This window comes from Quercus suber, unplaced genomic scaffold, assembly GCF_002906115.3.
Source record: "Quercus suber isolate HL8 unplaced genomic scaffold, Cork oak 2.0 scaffold_1606, whole genome shotgun sequence".
In the NCBI taxonomy this organism is placed as follows: Eukaryota; Viridiplantae; Streptophyta; class Magnoliopsida; order Fagales; family Fagaceae; genus Quercus; species Quercus suber.
In genome coordinates this window covers 1-5,944 of record NW_027070969.1, presented here as the reverse complement: position 1 = coordinate 5,944, position 5,944 = coordinate 1, and the positions used below count along the sequence as shown (strand labels likewise).

The 5,944-nt window shown below is 36.4% G+C and overlaps 1 pseudogene; it reads left to right on the top strand.

The window, feature by feature from the left end:
* Positions 1-2,000: 2,000 nt before the first annotated feature.
* Positions 2,001-3,244, top strand: LOC136066023 (uncharacterized; annotated as a pseudogene).
* Positions 3,245-5,944: the final 2,700 nt, after the last annotated feature.

Sequence of the window (5,944 nt, the reverse complement as noted above, 5' to 3'; positions counted from 1 at the left end):
CTTTTAATCCCGACATTTTTCATTTTTTCCATTTTAGTCCCTACATTTTGTTTCTACACACTTTTAGTCCTTAAACACAATTAAGGTATGACATTTAGGTCATTTTCGTCACCAACTAACACAAAAACTGACATGGCTAACGGTGAAATAAAAAAATAATATAATCAACGAATATAATGCACGTCAGCATATAATTTATAAAAATTAATTTATTAATTTAACTAAATAAAAAAAAAACAGAATTAAAACAAAAATCACTAAAATTAAGATCTAAAATATCTTGACTTAATGAACACTTTTGGGAAGAGATCACAAAATGAGTTCAAATTATTCTCTCTCTCTTCTCTCTCTCTCTCTCGGGTAACTAGTGGTGCAATGGCTCATGGTGGCTGTGGTGGGTTGAGATCGGGATGGGGTGGGGTGGGTTGAGGTTGGTCTGGGGTGGGTGGTTAAGACGACTAGGGTGGCTGGGTTTGTGGTTAGGTTGGGGTGGGTGGGTTATGAGCTGGCTAAGGTGGGTAGAGGTCAGGTTGGGTTTAGGTCAGCTGGGGTGGGTGGGTTGAGACCGACTGGGGTGGCTTGAATCGGGGTGGTTGGGGTTGAGGTTGGGTTGAGGTGGGTGGGTTATGAGCCAACTAGGGTAGGTAGACGTGGCTGGGTTAAGACCTAGTTGGGTTTGGTTGTGGCGTTGGGATGGTGGGTTGTGTGCTGGATGGTGGGTAGTGTTTGTTTGATCGGTGGAGTGGTGGTGGATTTTCTGTTTGTGTAAGAAAGAAAATTATTGGGTTTGGATTCGGGTGGAAAGAAATTTAAGTTTGTTGGTTGGGTTTGTTATGTTTGTTGGCTGGGTTTGATCCATGAAGGTGGTGGCTAGATTTGGGGTAAGAAAAATTTCTAGGTTTAGGTTCGGCAAAAGAAAATTAGTGTTTAGGCTTGTGTTCTTGAGTTCTTTAATCTGGGTTCAGTTCTTGTTTTCTTTATGTTCAAAAACAGATGAGTTTTTTTTTTTTTTATATTTGTTTTAATTTAATTAATTAATGTGGATTATATATTTTTTTTTTTTTCCACGCCAGGTACGTTAACTTTTACAGTTTTACTGTTAGTTGGGTGATAAAAAAGATCTAAATTAAAAAAAATGTAAAATATAGGCACTAAAATGCATTTTCCCCTAAATTTTTTCATCTCCAAAAAATTCGAAATTAGGTTAAAAAAGAGGTCCATGGGACCCAGATAGCCTCCACGTGGCATGATAAGGTAGTCTCATCACGCTCTGCTCGTGAAGGTTCCATTTCCCTTTACTTTACTTCTGTACGCTCTTTTTGCCACTAAAAGCTCACCAACGCCGACCCACTGGGCGTGCCTATACCTTAGCCACGCTCACGTGCTCCTCAACACGTGTCTCCATCTCCATCGTCCCACAAGTCAACATCGTCAGTACATCCAACGGTACACGATCATCTATATAATTTCTTAAACCTCAGCGTTTCAGCGAAAGTGAGCAAATTATTCAAAAGCCAAAAAAAAGAAAAGGCGTTTAGTTTACAATTCAATTCAGCAATGAAAGCTGTTCTGATCAGAACCGGTTCGGTCCGTCGTTACTATCGCCCGGTTCGCCCCGAGTCACACTCTACCTGAACGACTCGTTCCCGGCGTATTCACCGGCGAGAAGAGCTCTGTCACTTCCCCGAAGGTTTCTCTCCATTTGGGACCAATGGCCGGAGAGACGGGGGGATGCGGAGGGCGTTTTCGGAAACCGACATGATCCGATCCGAATCCGGGTTATCCAGACTGAGCGGAGCCGGATCTCGGTCATTCCCGTCCGTAATACCCGAGGAAGTGTACGTATCGGATAGCGAACTCGGATCGCCGGGTTTGAAGACAAACGGCGCTGGAGTATGCCGGAAATTGGAATTCCAGTGGAGGAGCTAGAGTTCTCTGGCGGAGGAGGATTCGTAAAGGAAGGAAATCCGGTGACGGAGATAACGGAATCGAAACGACGAAGAGAAGAGGAAGATGGCAGCATATTATTTAGAAATGGTCAAGTCGAATCCCGGTGATTCATTTTGCTTCGAAACTACGCTAAATTCTTGCACGAGGTACTTGCTTACTTCAAGAATATATATATTGCACATTATTAAATAAAATAAAATAAAAAAGTGATTTAATTGTGATTGTGGAAATGAATTTAGGTGGAGAAAGATACAGTGAGAGCGGAAGAGTATTATGGAGAGCTATATTAGCGAGTCCTGGAGATGGAGAATTATTGTCTCTGTACGGAAGGCTTATATGGGAGACACAGAGAGATGGAGATAGAGCCAAATCTTACTTCGATCAAGCCGTTTATGCTCCCCTCATGACTGGTACGGTACTTACTCCTTTTTTTGTTTGTATTACTTAGTTAGGTCTGTTTTTATCTGTACTGATCTTTAAGTTCCTTCCCCTGTTTGGGCCGGAGATTTTTGTGGTTTAGAAATCCAGTAAAAGTATATCTTCAGTTCCCTTTAGATCCATGCAATATGCATGAACCTGGTGTCCAAATCCATGCATCGTTTTGAGTTTTGATAAATCCCTAGTAGGGTTGAACTTGGGATGTTTGGGTTTACAACGCCTGTTTTTTCTCGTATTTGGTCTAAATTTGTTAGTGAAGTATTTTAGAAAATTTTAATTAACACTTTTTAACTTTTATCTTTTATCCTTTAAAAGCAAATTTACGTCGATGGGTCTAGTTAGGTTATTTTAGTTAAAGAAAGTTTATCTCAATGAATCGTGACACTAATTTAAATTTTACTACTTTGAAATATGTAGCATGGTTTTGGGATCATATGCGCAGTTTATGTGGGAAGCGGAGGAGGAGGAGGAGGATGAAAATGAAGAAAGCAAAGATATAAGTGGATCGTCGCGGTCACCGGCTCTGGTTGCTGGTTTTGAGGATGTTTACCAGTAAACCATGGTCGACAACATGATGCTGTTGACAAGGATTATAGCTGTGGAATACTCTGCTACTTTGCTACCACTAACATCAACTACCAAAAAAAAAAATAAGGAACTTGAATAATAATGAAATTATGTCGCATATAGTGTTAAAGTATGTATGTACGAATCCAACTGGAAGCTCTAGTCTCTAGAAGGCAATAAGAAGAAGATGGAAGAGGAGGGAGAGGTGTGTTTTGTTTTGTACAGTGTAATATTGTTCTAGATGAGGTCTGACTGACTTATCACTTTTATTCATTTTCGATTCATCTAATTAGTCTGTTTGAATATTGTTTATTACTGAAAACTAAAAATATTGTAGTAAAATATTTTTAAATGTATAAATAGTACTGTAAGACCTAATTTTAAAGAAAAATTTTTGAAATTCGTATTTGTAGTTTTCTAGACAGTACATAAACCCACACAAAACGTCTACCGAAAAATTTCATTCTCAGTGCTATTCAAACTCATACTTAATTAAATTCGCCCACTTCTTTTAGAGGGCGTTTGGATTGCGCGTTTGCGTGTCCATGTTTTCTCAAATTTGCGTTTTTTTTTTTTTTTTTTTTTTTGGCTACATAATTTGACTTTGGAGACAAAAATCTGTGCATGAACAGTGCGTGCACGGTTTACGCACTGTTCATGTAATAAAAATATTAAAAATGGGTTCCACGACACTATTTACACATTTAAAAATTATTTTGTTACAGTATTTTCAGTTTTCAGTTCAGCAACAATAAGTTCAATCAAACAGACCCTTAATTGCACAACTAGTTGAGTAGTAATTGTTCATTTGTTTGACTTTTTTATATTTCCCCGTGCAACGACTTGACTTTCTTTTGGCAAGGGCATGCAATGCATGAAATCCCAAACCAATATTGACTTTAGAAAATATTTGGGCGTTCCACTCTTTACAAAACGGAGGCCCCGCAGGCGGCTTTACCAATTCCTAGTAGACGAAATTGCTCCCGTGTTAGCTAGGGCAATCCACACGCAGTAAATCTGCAAACAAACTTGGGGACCAATGGTATCTGCACTAATTAGTAATTGGATGGTTGTTTGGGGTCTTTTTGTAGTTTTGATTCGCTTTGTGTTTTGATAAGTTAGGGATATATATAGTTTTGAGTTCTTTCTGGGGTATCAAGTCTAGTACTACTTATGTCAATGGATCACTTGTTAGTCACTATATATAATGAGTGATAAAAATAATATATTAATGAGAATATAACTTTCTCATATGTGTAAATAGTTTTAAGCTATGAAATAAATTGGAGAAGATATATATGTTGGGTTATAACTTATAAGGCATGTGAAATTGAAATAATGAAATATATTAAGCAAGGCTAATAAATATAAATTTCTCAAGTCGCAGTTAATACACTTAGAATTAAATTTATGCCAATAGATGCAGTAAGAAAAATCGTAAGAAGATGTGCAGAAAAATATATTTATAAAGATCGAATTAATGAGTTAAAGTGTATTATCATGTGTAGATAATTTAAATCATGAGACATTTACAAATAAATGTGAAATATGTTAGGCCAAGCAAGTGTATTTGGAGATATTTAACGAATGAGAAATGATATGTTTATAATATTTTTACAACATTTTTACAACAAATCCTAAGTGGCAGTTTGTTACTGGTTGTTATTGTTGAGGTAAAAAAAAAAAGTAATCTTAGTGTTAGTTTCAAATTTGAACCAATAACAACTAACCATCTGTGATTTGTTGTAAAAATGTTGCAAAATTGTTGTGGACGTAGCATCTCTCTTAACGAATATACTCGTCTATATCCACATTGATATGTAGCATTAAATCCATGCAATAAATGTAATAAACAACATCATATAAAGATGTATAGAATTATATAAAGAGAGTAAAATTTAAATTTAAATCAATGGCATCTACTCTATCATGATTTTTCTTTTCATTAAGTTAAAACACTAGTTAATTTTTAGTATAAACCGGATTTGAACCCCAAATATCTTAGTTAACAGCAAAATAATTTACTAGTTGAACTAAACGTAACCCACTATATAAAGAGAGTAAGGTATTTGAAACTTTTCTTAGTTACAAGAACTCATACTTCTCTCTTGGCCGAAGCAAATCATGAGGCATATGCAACAAATGTAGTTTTAAGAATTCATGATAGAAGTATGAAGTCACAACAACTACAAAGCTTGCACATAAATCAAGCTTTTAAAAGAAGTGCTATTTCTGTAATAGTAATAGACTTTGACTTTGAGCATATTTTGCCGCATTATTTGGCCCACAATGTGGACAGATTTTAGGCGCATAGTTTGCAGTGGGTTAGAGCTTAATCGAAGCTTTGGGTGGAGTTTGAATAGCGTTTTTGAGCTTGCGTTGTGCATTTGTATCTTTATCAGTGGGTCTCGTGCACTGTTCACAGGACTCACAAATATTTTTTTTTATGCAAAATTTTCATTAAAATTAGGTCTTATGACACTATTCACACATTTAAAAATTATTTTGATACAGTGTTTTCAGTTTTTAGCAATAAGCAGTATCTAAACAAACTCTTAGTCAGACTGAATCTACATATACATTGTGTATTGATTATTTGAGATTCTATGCAAGAAACGATTGAAGCACTCTCTCTTCTCTCTTCTCTCTATTTCTGCACTAATAAAGCTCTTTTTTTTTTTTCTTCTTGTTCTTGCATCACTGTCACTCTTAAGAGTTTCTAGAATTTCTTCAGTTCTAGCCATGGAAGGTAGGTAGGCTGTTGCTATTTTTGTGTGGGCCTTAATGGGCCATTATCATCCATTTGATTTAGTGGTTTTGCTGCCCATGTTGATGTGCCTTGAGATTATTTTCATGGGTCCCTTTTATCATCCACTTGTGTTGGTTGTGCTTGAGGGTTGTCGGCTTGATCCATATTGACAGGCTAACTCAACAACTTTGGGGGCCTAAGGCAAAAATTTTAAGTGTTTTTTTTTTTTTAATTTTTTTT